General features: G+C 36.0%; 1 non-coding gene and 1 pseudogene across 1 annotated transcript; one reads left to right on the top strand and one right to left on the bottom strand.

Annotated features, from left to right (window-relative positions):
• The first annotated feature begins 412 nt into the window (after nucleotides 1-412).
• LOC112099620 lies at nucleotides 413-13,539 on the top strand (annotated as a pseudogene).
• On the bottom strand, nucleotides 7,574-7,677 carry LOC112100556. Its single transcript, XR_002906924.1, has one exon. It is a non-coding gene; the product is annotated as a small nucleolar RNA R71 (small nucleolar RNA).
• Nucleotides 13,540-14,588: the final 1,049 nt, after the last annotated feature.

Raw genomic sequence — 14,588 nt, 5'->3', positions numbered from 1 at the left:
TAGGGTTGCTTGAACCTAAGTGTATGTTGCGAAAATAATGGTCCCTGCTTTAAATATTACGAGTCCATATGGATTAGATTTCACTTCAAAAATTTTGTTAAACATTATAAACCCAAATAATAAGGTTAAGGTTACGCTGCATTTAGATTTTAAGGCTAATGTATTTGCTTGAAATTCATCTATTTTTGGGTGCCAATACTTTTATAGTTGAAATTGTATCAATAATTTACCTTTAATTTCTAGATGCTTCCTTATTACAGGCATTATTGACTAACCTAGAAGTTGTCTTGCCTGACAAACTAATAACTTAGTTGAATGACTCTGCTGAAGGACATGCTTTTATTGTAGGTCAAGCTGTTGTTGGGCTAATAAATCTGGTGAGGATGAATTGCTATTTGATTGTTTAGATAGAATGGTTGGCAGTGATGATGATGTTGATATGAAATTCATCCAAGCTAAACTTAATAGTGCTGCTGAACCTGTTTTTATTGATGAGGACAGTGAGGGAAGTTGGGATACTCAAACAAGTAAAGGCAGCCACTTGAATTCTAATTCAGATGGTAATCTATCTGATGCTAATAAAAAGGTATTAAGGGTGGTCAATTCTTTTGATGATGACACTGAGCTCTCACTATCCAATTGACTAATTATTAGAGCAAGATAAGTACAACGTAGGTGCTAATGGGAAATATAGACTAAAATCAGAGTATGTGTTTAGAGATATTACTCATTTTAGAGAGATATTGCATGTGGTGATGGTTAGGAAATTGTTTGCTATTAAAACAACATATAGTGAGCTAAGAAGATTTGTGGGTACTTGTAAAGAGGTTGACTGTTCATAGTATGTGGTTGGTGTAAAATTGAATGATGGAACTAGTTTCATATTGCGAGAATGCAATAAGAAGCATAAGTGTAGATTTACTAGTAAGATAGTGAAAGTTAATTCCACTTGGGTTTTTAGTAAAATAAAAAGTTAGGCTACTGTTGATCCTAATGTGAAGATTGATATTTTAAAAAATTATATACACTAGTAGAAAAATGGTCTTCTCTGATACTATTTTGGTATCAGTAACAGTTTTTACTGACACCAAGTTTAGTGTCACTAATCACAGTGCAAGAAATTTTCTGACACATTTTTTGTATCAACGATTCTATGACACCTTAGTATCAAAGAAATGCTTATATTTAAAACATCACCTATGCTTTGATGTTACAGTGTCAAACAGTTTTTGATTCGATAATACCAAAATAATTGTGATTCTATACAGTCACGCATATAGTGATTCTATGGTATGAAGCATGTTTTGATGCGCTAGTATCATTTATGTTGTGATTCAAAAATATTAATATTTGTAGATGCTAAATTTGTGTCAATAGATTTTTGAAAATTTTAAAAAATAATAAAATTTTCATTATTACAATTACTAATAGTCTAAAATTAAAGCCATTAAACAACAATTTTCAACAATATTTATGGAACAAATGTTAGATTCAAAACCCAATAATCTCCATTTAACAAATGTCATCAAGCTCCATTCTACATTTAACAATCAACATACAATTCACCAAATTGGTTCAACAACCAAATTCATCAAATATAGTTTGAATAGCATAATATTAGAAAAAATATAGATAATTTCCAAACAAAGAAAACAACAACTTGTTTTGGCAACAACTTCAGTAGCAGTTAATAAGGCAAATAGACTAGAATAAGAAGCAGTAGCAATAACATTGCTCTATCCCTCGGCCTGAGTAGCAACAAAACATTGAAGGCAAATGCAGCAAAAGAAAATGCTGCAGCAGCATTGCTATCTTTAATTGCCTGAGTAGCAGTAGCAATAAGAGGCAATCAGACTTATAATTAATTACAACAAAATCAAACCAACACAGGCACATTCCTGAAAGTAATAAAGGAACAAGCGCATCGTACATCATATACAGCACACTAATCATGAACCTTTAATTATAAAACACGAACAAACAAATGATATTTACTTATTTTCTTAAACTAGTGATTAAGTTAGCCACATATTCAGCCACTCACACGAACCTTTAAAATATCCTCATCTATGTACTCCGTTATCTCCTTGAACTTCAATTACAGAAAAATGAGAAAGAAAATTATGATATAAACAAAATGTTCATAGTTAAAATAACTAACAAAGCAGAGGTTTGAAGCTTACATTTTGCTTTAATATGTTCGGATTTTGCACAATGTCTTGCATGTACTTCATAACAAAATACACACATTCAAAATCGCTTAATTGCTGAGGGCACTATAAATTTATGAAATTAGTTTTAGTATCAATTATATTATACCACAAGCTATAAACTTAGTCAAAATGAACATATCACTTATATCCTTACTTAGACTAACATCCATTTCAAATTCAGCTTTGTTTTTTGCTTTGTTGCATAATACATCCTAACTCCTCTGAATATGAAAGCATACAATGAAAATAAAACTCAATATACTAAAATTTAACCAAATCAAACATTAAAATCTAAGTATGGAAAACTTAACTGCTCTATTATTCGCTCCAAATGACAGTTTCACTTTATGGGTAAATACTGAATCCAAATAATACACAGTGGAGGCTAGCATATAGATTGCAACCAACACCTAATAATTGCTACAATAGCAAGAATAAAACCATTAATCACACACATAATTAGTTAAGAATTAAGTGATATAATAATTAACTGGTAAAGGGGAGGCAAAATATAAAAAAATGAGAGAGTATTAAAATTATAATTTGAATACTGAGAGTGGATCCCGTAACCTTAGCTTATTTTTAAATTGATTTCAAATAATTTTTTTTCTCGCAATTAAATTTCTTTGTTTAACAAATTGACAACCAGATTTTAAATTCCCTGTGGTTCGACCCCGGACCACTGGGTTATATTATAACTAGACACTCTTATATTTAGGAGTAATACACTTTTGAGTCGTGTCAAGTTTTTGCTTAAAATTTGAAGAGAAACTTCATTTTAGATTTTTAGCCTAGAAACTTTTACAAATCAATCCTCAAACCCAATTTATTTCTTTAAATTTTTGCAATTTACTTTTCGCATTTATTTTAAATGGTCGGTTCTACCGCCTGACTGTTATTTAAATTTTGTTAATTTATTTATTTTTATTTATATGGTCGGTTCTTCCTCCTAACATTTTAATTTTAGTTTAGTTATTCTTGTATATTAATTTATTTTATTTTATATTTTATTTTATGGCTGGTTTTAAAATACTGTATGATATTTTGTTGATTGTTTCCTTTAATTATTTTGTTTTTATGGCTGGTTTCACGCCTAATTTATTTATTTTCAATTTTTTTATTTTTATTTCGCATTTTTTGCTTATTTAATTTCTAGGGTTTTTTCCTGCAATCTTCATTTAGCGTTTTATGCATAATTGATTCAGCACACATCATTAGCATAATTTTTTTGCTTATTTAATTTCTAGTTTTTTTTTTCTGCAATCTTCATTTAGCGTTTTATGCATAATTGATTCAGCACACATCATTAGCATTGCATGCGTCGTTGGTCTCGTGCAAATAGTGGCAGATTAATTAGGAAATCACCTTCACCACCCTTAAATATGACTGACATAGGAGCTGAAAATTTTTCAGAGAACGAAGATAACCAGGCCTTGTAAAATCTTCATGAACATCCTAGAACCCTTAGAGACTTCATGCATCCTACTAGAATAGGACCACCATCATGCATAGTTTTTCCTCCTGATGCATCACGTTTTAATTTCAAATGTGGTATCATCCAACTTCTACCTACGTTTCATGGTTTTGAGTCTGAAAATTCATATCTGCATTGAAGGGAATTTGAGGAAGTCTGTAACACATGTACTGATCAAAATTGGAGCATGAACATAATCAGGCTTAAGTTTTTCCCTTTCTCATTAAAGAATAAAGCTAAAACTTAGTTACAAAATCTTAGGTCAGGATCTATCAGAACTTGGGATGAAATGCAAGCACAATTTATGAAAAAATTCTTCCCACCCCACAGAAAAAATTCTTTCAAAAGACAAATCACCATCTTCACTAAAAAACCATGAGAAACCCTCTACCAATGTTGGGATATGTTTAAAGAACTACTTAACATTTGTCCACACCACAATTTTGAAACATGGAGATTAATGTCTTATTTCTACAAGGGACTACCATCACAAGTAGACAATCATTGAAATGATATGTAATGGTGAGTGTAGAGATAAAAGTCCTGAAGATGCATTAAATTATCTTGACTATATAACAGAGAATGCACAACACTGGGATACAGTTGGGTCTTATGAGTCATCAAGTAAACCCCAGTCATCTCCATCTGGTGGAGGCATGCATAACCTTAGATAGAAAAGTCGAAGCATTAGAGTCGAAGAAGAATGATCATGTAAAGTCTGTTCAAAATATTTCATGTTATGTTTGCGATTCTATTGACCATTCTATGCAGGACTGTCCAATCTTGCCAGCTCTGAGAGAAAGTTTGAACGAACAAATAAATGTCGTTGACAATTTCAAAAGGCCAAATCCAAATCCATACTCTCAAACTTACAACTCTGGTTGGAGAAACCATCCAAATTTTAGTTGGAGAAATGACAACCATACACAAACTTCACAACCAGTTCCTCCACGTCAAAATTTCCAAAACCTCTAGAGTTACCCACCATATGTCCCACCACCAAGAAAAACTCTGGAAGACACATTGCATTCGTTTATTGAAAAACAAGAGTCGATCAATAACCAAACAATGCAAACCTTAACCAATTTGACAGAAATTATCTTCAAACTTACATCTGCTTTGACCTTGCATGAAAAAGGAAAATTTCCTGCTCAACCTAAACAAAACCCCAAGAATCAACAACATCCTCAAATGGGAAATTCAGAAAACCAAACTATGAGCCAAGTCAAATCGGTTATAACTCTTCGTGGTGGTAAAGTGGTTGAAAAACACATTGTGGACCCTCGTGAAACTAGTAAAGATTCAATTTCAGAAAATAGGAAAGAGTCTGTTGAACCTTTAACCCATGAAGAAATAACCAACTCCTCTCCTGTACCCCCATTTCCTCAAGCACTAATCAAGCCAAAGAAATCAAACCACAGTCCGAAAATTTATGAAATTTTTAAACAAGCAAAGGTCAACATTTATTTGTTGGATGCCATTAAACAAATACCTTTTTATTCTAAATTTATGAAAGATCTGTGCATGGTGAAAAGGAAACATAAGGTGCAAAAGAAAGCTTTTCTAGCAGAACATGTATGTTCCATTCTCTTAACCAATAGTGCTTTGAAATACAAGGATCCTGGTTGTTGTTGAGTGTTAGAAAATGCATATTTATAAAGGAGAAAACCGTCATTTTACATTTTAAGTCTTACTAACAACCCTTACTTTTATATATTTAACCTTCTTGTGATTTAATTACATGTGTTTTATTTTAATTAAGTATTTTATGTATTTAGGGGCATTATAGTCATTTCACAATAAAGGAGAGATCAGACGGCAAAACGGACATCACTTTTGAACTCAGGACGGTCGAAAACCTTAGGAGGAGCATAAAAGGAAAAATGGCACTATTCACATGTACGGTACTATTCATGTGTACGGTACTATATACGTTACTGTTCACGACACTGTTCACATAGACGGATGATGACGTGGCATTGACCGATGATGTGGCATTGACTGATGAGGTGTCACGATCCTGTTGGACTAAAATTCTTATGTACTGTTGATGGTGACGTGGCAGCATATCAGTGGACGAAAAATCTCGCGTACGGTGCATGCATCACACAGGATTATTTTCAACCAAACCGCGTTACTGTTCATCCGGGTCAAACCGCGTTACTGTTCAAAGTCGGGTCAAACCGTGTTACTGTTCATCCGCGTGGTCAAACCGTGGACTGTTGACTGATGACGTGGCGCAATCCTGAGCGTCCAAACTGTTTTTAATCCGATGGCCATGATTTACTCCATGTATCTATAAAAAGGGGGCCTCCCCCCTAATTTGATATCTCTGAATCCATTTTTGAGATCCATTTTCTGTAATTCCTTCTCCATCTTGTATTTTCTTCGTATTTTAATAAATTCCCATTTTGCCCTTAGTTCAATTATGAGTGGCTAATTTTCTTTCAAGCTTGGGTTGAAGGTGAAGTCTCAACATGTGTCATGGGCTTAATTTGGTAAATTTACTTTCTCTTCCCCTCTAGTTTTTGTGGATGTTTTGACTTCTCGTCGACAAATAATACTAATCTTGTCTAGTACCGCCTTGGTTACACCGGCTCTCTAGTATAAGGTTATTATTATTTGGCACGATAAGCCCTTAGCACCATATTGATTAGAGCGTGGTTCATGAGGTGTGGATTCCCCCCTCATGATTTAATTGGCATTAATAAGGAATATTTAGCCCATGATGCATGTTGATACGGATCCAGATACCCAAGTACGTCATTTCAATAAATCTTCGCTTCAATTTATTCTCGTCATTTCAATTCCAATTTCAGAATTTATTATCGCCATTTTAATTTAAGTTTTAGCATATTCCAAATCATTTCCACCAAAAAATCCAACCACTCATTTACAAAATTAATTCTATACACAATTAAAATCCACCTCCTCGTGGGATCGACACTCGTCACCATTAGTCTATACTACAATAGATTCGTGCGCTTGCGAGTACATTAAAATTTGCACAACAAGTTTTTGGCGCCGTTGCCGGGGAGGTAAGTAATTTTAATTCATAGAATTAATTTTTGTGAATAATTTCTTTTATTTGTTTTCTTGTATTTTTTTTAATTATTAAAAAAAAAAGAAAAAGAAAAAAAAGTGAATCTACATATAAAGGTTAGTATTTCTTTTCTTTTTCTCTTCTTTAAAATTCTGTAATTTAAATTTTCAATTTATTTATTTTTTCTTTGTAATTTTTGTTTATTTTATTAATTTAATTTTTTTTTCACGTATTTATTTTTGTGTATTTTTATAGAAAGGTTGTAATAGCGCAATAAGGTTAGTATTGTAATTTCTCTCTCTTCTTTATTTTATTTGTATTTATTTTGTTCCATCTTCATTTTCATTTTATTTATTTTGCATGCATGGTCGTAGGTCATTATTACCTAATCTTGAACCTATAGACCTTGAACTTGAGAAAACAATTCGCACACAAAAGCACATTAAAAATAAATTTGGAATGGATTTACAAGCACCACAGGAGAGGCCATTTAAGGACTATTTTAGTCCCTTAGCTAATTTGAGCACGTCATGCATAAGATACCCAAATGTAGCTGCTAGGAGTTTTGAATTAAAACCTAGTGTATTAAATTGTCTCCCCACATTTTACGGCCTAGAAAATGAGGATCCATATAATCATTTGAATGATTTTCATGCCATTTGTCAAACTTTTAAATATGAAAATTTTTCAGACGATGATGTTAAACTCAGATTATTCCCATTTTCTTTAAAGGATAGAGCTCGTTCATGGTTAAATACTTTACCTGCTAATAGCATCATATCATGGGAACAAATGGTAACGAAATTTTTGAATAAATATTTCCCAGTGCATAAAACCAATGCTATTCGCAGGGAAATCTCGGAGTTTACCCAGAGAGAGGACGAGCAATTTTTCGAAACATGGGAGCGATTCAATGGGCTACTCTTGAAGTGTCCACATCATGGGTATGAGAAATGGCACCAATGCCAATACTTTTTGGAGGGATTACTGCCGAATGTGCAAGAATGGCTAATGGCAACAAGTGGAGGAGAGCTAATGTCAAAAAGTGCATCAGAGATTTGGGAATTCTTCCAGCGACAAGCGGATAATTCCCAACAACGGAGTCGATCACTCAGGAATACTAGAAGAATTAAGGGAGTAAATGAGGTTCACATTGGCGAGTCAAGTTCAGAAATTAAAGAAGTCAAAGCGATAGTTGAAGGTCTCTCTCGACAAATAGCATCGTTATCGACTGCTAAATCAACAGAGCCACATGACCATGACTCATACTCAGATCAAGCCAATGCCATAGGTGTAATGAGAAAGCCATCAAATTACAACCCATACTCCAACACATATAACCCTGGATGGAGAGACCACCCCAATTTTTCATGGTCTCAAGGATTCCAACAGAACGGACCAGCAGCTCCAGCTCCACCAATTCCACAAAATCCTCAAGCCTCTCAGCCACCATTTAGACCATACAATCAGAACCAGAACCACTCTCAACCTAGACCATGGGAGGATGCATTCCAGAATTTCAGGAATGTTACTCACTCTACGATTGAGCAACAAAACCGCACCATTGATGGACTACGAAATGAGTTGAGAGCAGGCTTCAACTCACAAGCTCAATCAGTTTCAAGCCTCGAGAAGATGGTGGGACAACTTGCTTCTTCAGTTCAGACCTTGGCAATGACCGTTGAGAAAGGTAAGTTTCCAAGTCAACCAGTGCCTAACCCTAAAGGAGTGCATGAAGCAAGTACCAGTTCACCACAGCAGCATGGAGAGGTCAAAGCAGTGATGACCTTGCGAAAAGGAAAAGAAGTTGACAACAAAGTGGAGATGCCGGTGACAAAAGAAAATCAAATTGTACCTGTAAATGCTAAGGACTCACCACCGGAGGACAGAGAAGAAACCAACCCACGAGAATATATTCCGAAAGCTCCATTTCCTCAGAGGTTAGCGAAAGGAAAGAAGGGAAAATCCACAGGTGAGATTCTCGAAATCTTCAAACAGGTAAGTGTCAACATCCCTTTGCTTGATGCTATTAAACAAGTTCCATCTTATGCCAAGTTTCTTAAAGATTTGTGTACTAAAAAGAGAAATATGCATGTTCAAAAGAAGGCTTTTTTAACAGAAAACGTTAGTTCTATACTCCAACATAAAATTCCTTTAAAATGCAAAGACCCAGGCTCCCCCACTATCTCATGTAGCATAGGGAACCACACAATTGAGAATGCTTTGTTGGATTTAGGAGCTAGTGTAAATTTGTTGCCTTATTCAGTATTTGTGAAACTTGGACTTGGAGAATTACACCCAACTCCAGTGGTGTTACAGCTTGCAGATCGGTCCACAAAAATACCTCGTGGTATTGTGGAGGACGTGCTTATCCAGGTAGACAAGTTTTATTTTCCTGTTGATTTCATTGTAATTGACACTCAACCAATACAGGACTCAAGGAAGCACATCCCCATTATTCTAGGCCGACCTTTCTTGGCAACTGCAGATGCTCATATTCAATGTAGGACCGGAAATATGCAATTGTCCTTCGGCAACATGACTATGGAGCTAAACATTTTCAACATTGTCAAACAACCTCACAGTGCAGATGATGGAATTGTTGATGTGGATTTAATAGAAACAATAGTTGATAATACTTTTCTTTCAAACCTTAGTGATGATCCTTTACAAACATGTTTAACTCACTTTGGTTTGGATTTTGATATTGACAGATCGGTCGATGAGGTCAACACCCTGCTTGACTCCGCACCATCCTTGGACACTAATAAATGGAAGTCAAGAGTTGAACAACTAGCACCATCAGAGAAGAAACTCATCCCATCATCAGAATCACCACCAAAACTCGAGCTCAAACCATTGCCCAACACTTTGGAATATGCGTTTTTGGGAGAAGAAAGCACTCTGCCGGTAATCATCTCATCATCCCTCAATGACGAACAAAAAGGTAAGTTGTTAGATGTTTTGAAAGAGCACAAAGGGGCATTAGGATGGACCATAGCAGACATTAAAGGTATAAACCCAGTAGACTGCATGCATTACATTCACCTTGATGAAAATGCTAAAACTACTAGGGAAATGCAACGTCGGTTAAATCCTAACATGAAAGAAGTTGTTAGAACTGAAGTCCTTAAGCTATTAGACGCAGGTATCATTTACCCCATTTCTGATAGTTCATGGGTCAGTCCTGTGCAAGTTGTCCCCAAAAAGTCAGGAGTCACAGTAGTTACAAATGCTGATAATGAATTGATACCCACTAGAGTAACTACAGGATGGCGTGTTTGCATTGATTATAGAAAGTTGAATTCTGTCACACGTAAAGACCATTTTCCTTTACCATTTATCGATCAAATGCTTGATAGATTAGCAGGCCATGAATTTTATTGCTTTCTAGATGGCTACTCAGGATATAATCAGATTCCCATAGCACCAAAAGATCAGGAGAAAACTACTTTCACTTGCCCTTTTGGCACATTTGCATATAGGAGAATGCCATTTGGATTATGTAATGCACCTACTACATTTCAACGATGCATGTTGAACATTTTTTCTGATATGGTTGAACGATTCCTTGAAGTCTTTATGGATGATTTTTCTGTCTTTGGTGACTCGTTTGATCAATGTTTACATCATCTAACACTAGTTTTGCAGAGATGTATCGAAAAGAACTTTGTCTTAAATTGGGAGAAATGCCATTTTATGGTAAAACAAGGTATTGTTCTCGGTCACATCATTTCGAGCAAAGGTATTGAGGTTGACAAAGCCAAGGTGGATCTCATTTCTAATCTTCCTCCACCCAAAACAGTCAGAGAAGTAAGATCTTTCCTTGGGCATGCTGGTTTCTATAGACGTTTCATTAAAGATTTTAGCAAAGTTTCTAGACCCTTATGCAATTTACTTGCTAAGGATGTACCTTTTATCTTTAATGATTCATGTCTTATGGCGTTTGAAAAATTAAAACGGTTGTTGACATCATCACCCATCATTCAGCCCCCGAACTGGAAATTACCATTTGAGCTCATGTGTGATGCATCTGATTATGCAGTAGGAGCAGTATTAGGACAAAGAGTTGATCGAATTCCCCATGTTATTTACTATGCTAGTATGACATTGAATGATGCACAGTTGAACTATTCAACTACTGAAAAAGAAATGCTAGCAGTAGTGTTTGCATTGGAAAAATTTCGATCATATCTCATTGGTTGTAAAATAATTATATTCACAGATCATGCTGCTCTTAAATATCTTCTCACAAAGAAAGATGCAAAAGCCAGACTAATTCGTTGGGTGTTACTTTTGCAGGAATTTGACTTGGAATTCAAAGATAAAAAAGGGACAGAAAATGTTGTGGCGGACCACCTCTCTCGTCTCCATTTTGACACAATTATAGAACAATTACCATTAAATGAGTCATTTCCAGATGAACAATTAATGAGTGTGGAAGTATTACCTTGGTATGCTGATATAGTTAATTATCTTGTTACAGGTAAACTTCCAGAGCATTGGACCAAGCAAGATAAGGCTAAATTCTTTGCAGAGATAAAGAATTTCTTTTGGGATGACCCATATTTGTTCAAGTATTGTGCAGACCAAATTGTTAGACGATGTGTCCCAGAAAGTGAAATTCAGAATATCCTTTCATTCTGCCATGAACAAGCTTGTGGAGGCCATTTCAGTGCTAAGAAAACAGCGACTAAAGTTTTACAATGTGGTTTCTATTGGCCAACACTATTTCGAGACGCTTACACTTTTTGTTCTTCATGTGATAGGTGTCAACGAATGGGGAGCATTACACGAAGGAACATGATGCCACTAAATCCAATTTTAGTGGTTGAGATTTTTGACGTATGGGGTATCGACTTCATGGGACCCTTTCCCCCGTCTTTTGGTCATCAATACATATTGGTTGCTGTTGACTATGTATCAAAATGGGTAGAAGCTATTCCATGTAGGACCAATGATCACAAGGTGGTGATAGCATTTTTAAAAAGCAACATTGTTTCACGCTTTGGATTCCCTCGAGCAATAATCAGTGATGGTGGTGCCCACTTTTGTAACAAAGCATTCAAAGCTCTTTTGACAAAGTATTCAATCACACACAAAGTGGCGACCCCGTATCATCCGCAAACCAGTGGCCAAGTTGAGATCTCCAATCGAGAAATAAAGCACATATTAGAAAAGACGGTGAGGCCAGACAGAAAAGATTGGTCATTAAGACTTGATGATGCCTTATGGGCATATAGAACGGCTTTCAAGACCCCGATTGGGATGTCACCCTACAGGCTAGTGTATGGAAAAGCTTGCCACCTACCTGTGGAACTCGAGCATCGTGCATATTGGGCCATCAAGAAATTCAATTTTGACATGCAGCAAGCCAGCTCAGAAAGAAGATTACAGCTGGCAGAACTTGAAGAAATTCGCAATGATGCATACGAAAATGCCAAGATTTACAAGCAACGAATGAAAGTCTTCCATGATAAGCAAATTATGAGAAAATCGTTCACTCCAGGTCAGAAAGTGCTTTTGTTCAATTCTCGCTTGCACCTATTCCCAGGTAAGTTACGCTCTCGCTGGTCTGGCCCATTTATTGTTCATACTGTTTTTCCACATGGGGCAATTGAAATTAAAGACCCAAAGAACGGTGTCACGTTTAAAGTTAATGGTCAAAGATTAAAGCCATATCTAGAGTACCAACCACATGAAGAAGACACCAAAATAAATTTGAGTGACCCACCAAATTTGAATTGATTTTTTTTTTCTTTTCGTTGATTTGATTTTTCTTTCTTTCTTGTTATTATTATTCTTTTGCTAATTGAAATTGTTTTTGCATAAGTGTGTTTATTTTACCATTAAGTTTTCTCTTATCATTTTTAATCATGAGTCTCATACTTAGACCGTTCCTCCTGAACATTCTTAAACCACTTCAACGTGTCAAAACTCATCTCAAAAGGCAGATTCAATTTTGTAAAACACAACGCATTTGGGCTCTACAACCACCAGAGTTAGTAGCCTATGTTGAGGGTTTAGAAAGCCAACTCAGAGATATTGAGAGAAGTGTTTACGACATCCAGTTGGAGCTTGAGGTAAATTCAATACGAGGACGATTTTGATTTTCTTTGTGTGTTTTAATTTGTTTTTCTGTTTGTGTGCTTTAGTTTGTTACCCCGGTGAAGTGGCGGATAACGGTACTCTGTGACAATCAAGTCGGTTACTTCAGTTTCCCATAATAACTGATATTCTGAGGCGAAGGTATGGACAGAAATGAGATTCTAGCGAAGCTTCACAAGCGATTCCCTTCACTTCCTCAGAATGCCCTCCTTACGATCTATAAAGCTCGGTCCGAATGCATGCGATTACTCATGAGGAATAACATACCTGCTGACATCCGTTGGTTAATCGAGGCTAAAGTACGATCGGCAGGTGAGTTACCTCCAAAATTTATTGCATACATGCCTGGTTGTGGTAAAGGAAATTATGCAAGAAAACGACGAGCTCGAAGAATTTCTGTTGCTTGTCACAAGTGTGCCAGAATGATTTGCGATAGAAACCCATGTTCTTTAGGAATGATGTCTGATAACAGGGAAGATAAAATTCAATTCATTAGGGATGGCTTGAATAAGGAGTCATTGGATGATATCCTTTTGTCTCTTGAAACGCATCCCAGTGGATATGTGCAAGGAGCGATTCTCCAGTTATGGCCATTATTCCAGAAAGAGCATGCACGATATAGTCTCGGGAATCTGACTATAAACGACCCTGTTTGCCAGTTTATAAGAAAACTGGATAGGAAGCCTATCCTCGACCCATAGAGGGCGTTCAAGCCGTTTCTGGACGTAAAACCAGAGGAAGATGTGAGCCACAGTCGCAACTACCTGTAAATATCCTTTTACTTTATTATTATTTTATTTCACTATTGTCTTATTGTTTGCATTATTGTCTTTAATAATTTTATTACTGTTTGCTTTTTCCTTATTACTGTTTGCTTTTCCCTTTTTACTGTTTCCTTTTTGACTCGCGAGCCACGTGCTTTACGCGTTATTTGACATGGACATGTGACCTCATACACAACTATGACCCACTATCACCAAGACTCTTAAATGTGATTTTCTTTGTCAAGCACTCACAAATTGTTTTTTAGAAGTATCGCAATGGCAGCTCCTCCCAATAGACAATTCAAGAACATTTGTGTGCTTTCCGGTTTTACCTATGGCAAACATAAAGAGTTCGTTGAGGCAGCCATAGATCTTGGTCGAAGCATAGCAGCGAGAAAATTACACTTGGTGTATGGAGGAGGTAACCGAGGGTTATCAAAAATGGTCTCAGAAGCAGCTTTTATCAGAGGAAGTCAAGTGTTAGGCATCATCCCAAGAGTCCTAAAACCATTGGGCAGTTCGTCTGACTCATCAACTGGAGAAGAGTTAGTCGTCTCAGGTATGCAAGAAAGAATAACTGAAATGCTTAATTATGCTGATGCTTTTATTTTCCTTCCAGGAGATCTTGCAACACTAGAGGCACTTATGACACTAGCATCTTGGGCCCATCTACACATTCACCAGAAACCCATCGGTTTGTTAAATGTCAATAACTTTTATGATGGCTTTATCGCATTTCTTAACCATGCAATAAAAAACTATTTCATTCCCTCTAATGCGAAAAAACTCTTTATTTGTGCTCACACTGCTAATGAGCTACTTGATATGTTACAAGCTTATAAACCGGAGCCAGACCCCTGGACCTTTGTGTTGGAGCGACCAAATAATGATGGTAACAGTAGCCGCAGTAAGAAGTACAAATTAGATTTAACTCTCCGCCTGTAAATATTTTCTTCTGTGTTGCACCACCCAGGTGATGTCTTCTA

Source organism: Citrus clementina, unplaced genomic scaffold (genome assembly GCF_000493195.1).
Source record: "Citrus clementina cultivar Clemenules unplaced genomic scaffold, Citrus_clementina_v1.0 scaffold_3, whole genome shotgun sequence".
Classification (NCBI taxonomy): domain Eukaryota; kingdom Viridiplantae; phylum Streptophyta; class Magnoliopsida; order Sapindales; family Rutaceae; genus Citrus; species Citrus x clementina.
The sequence above is the reverse complement of the archived record's forward strand: the minus strand, read 5'-3'. Positions and strand labels throughout refer to the sequence as shown.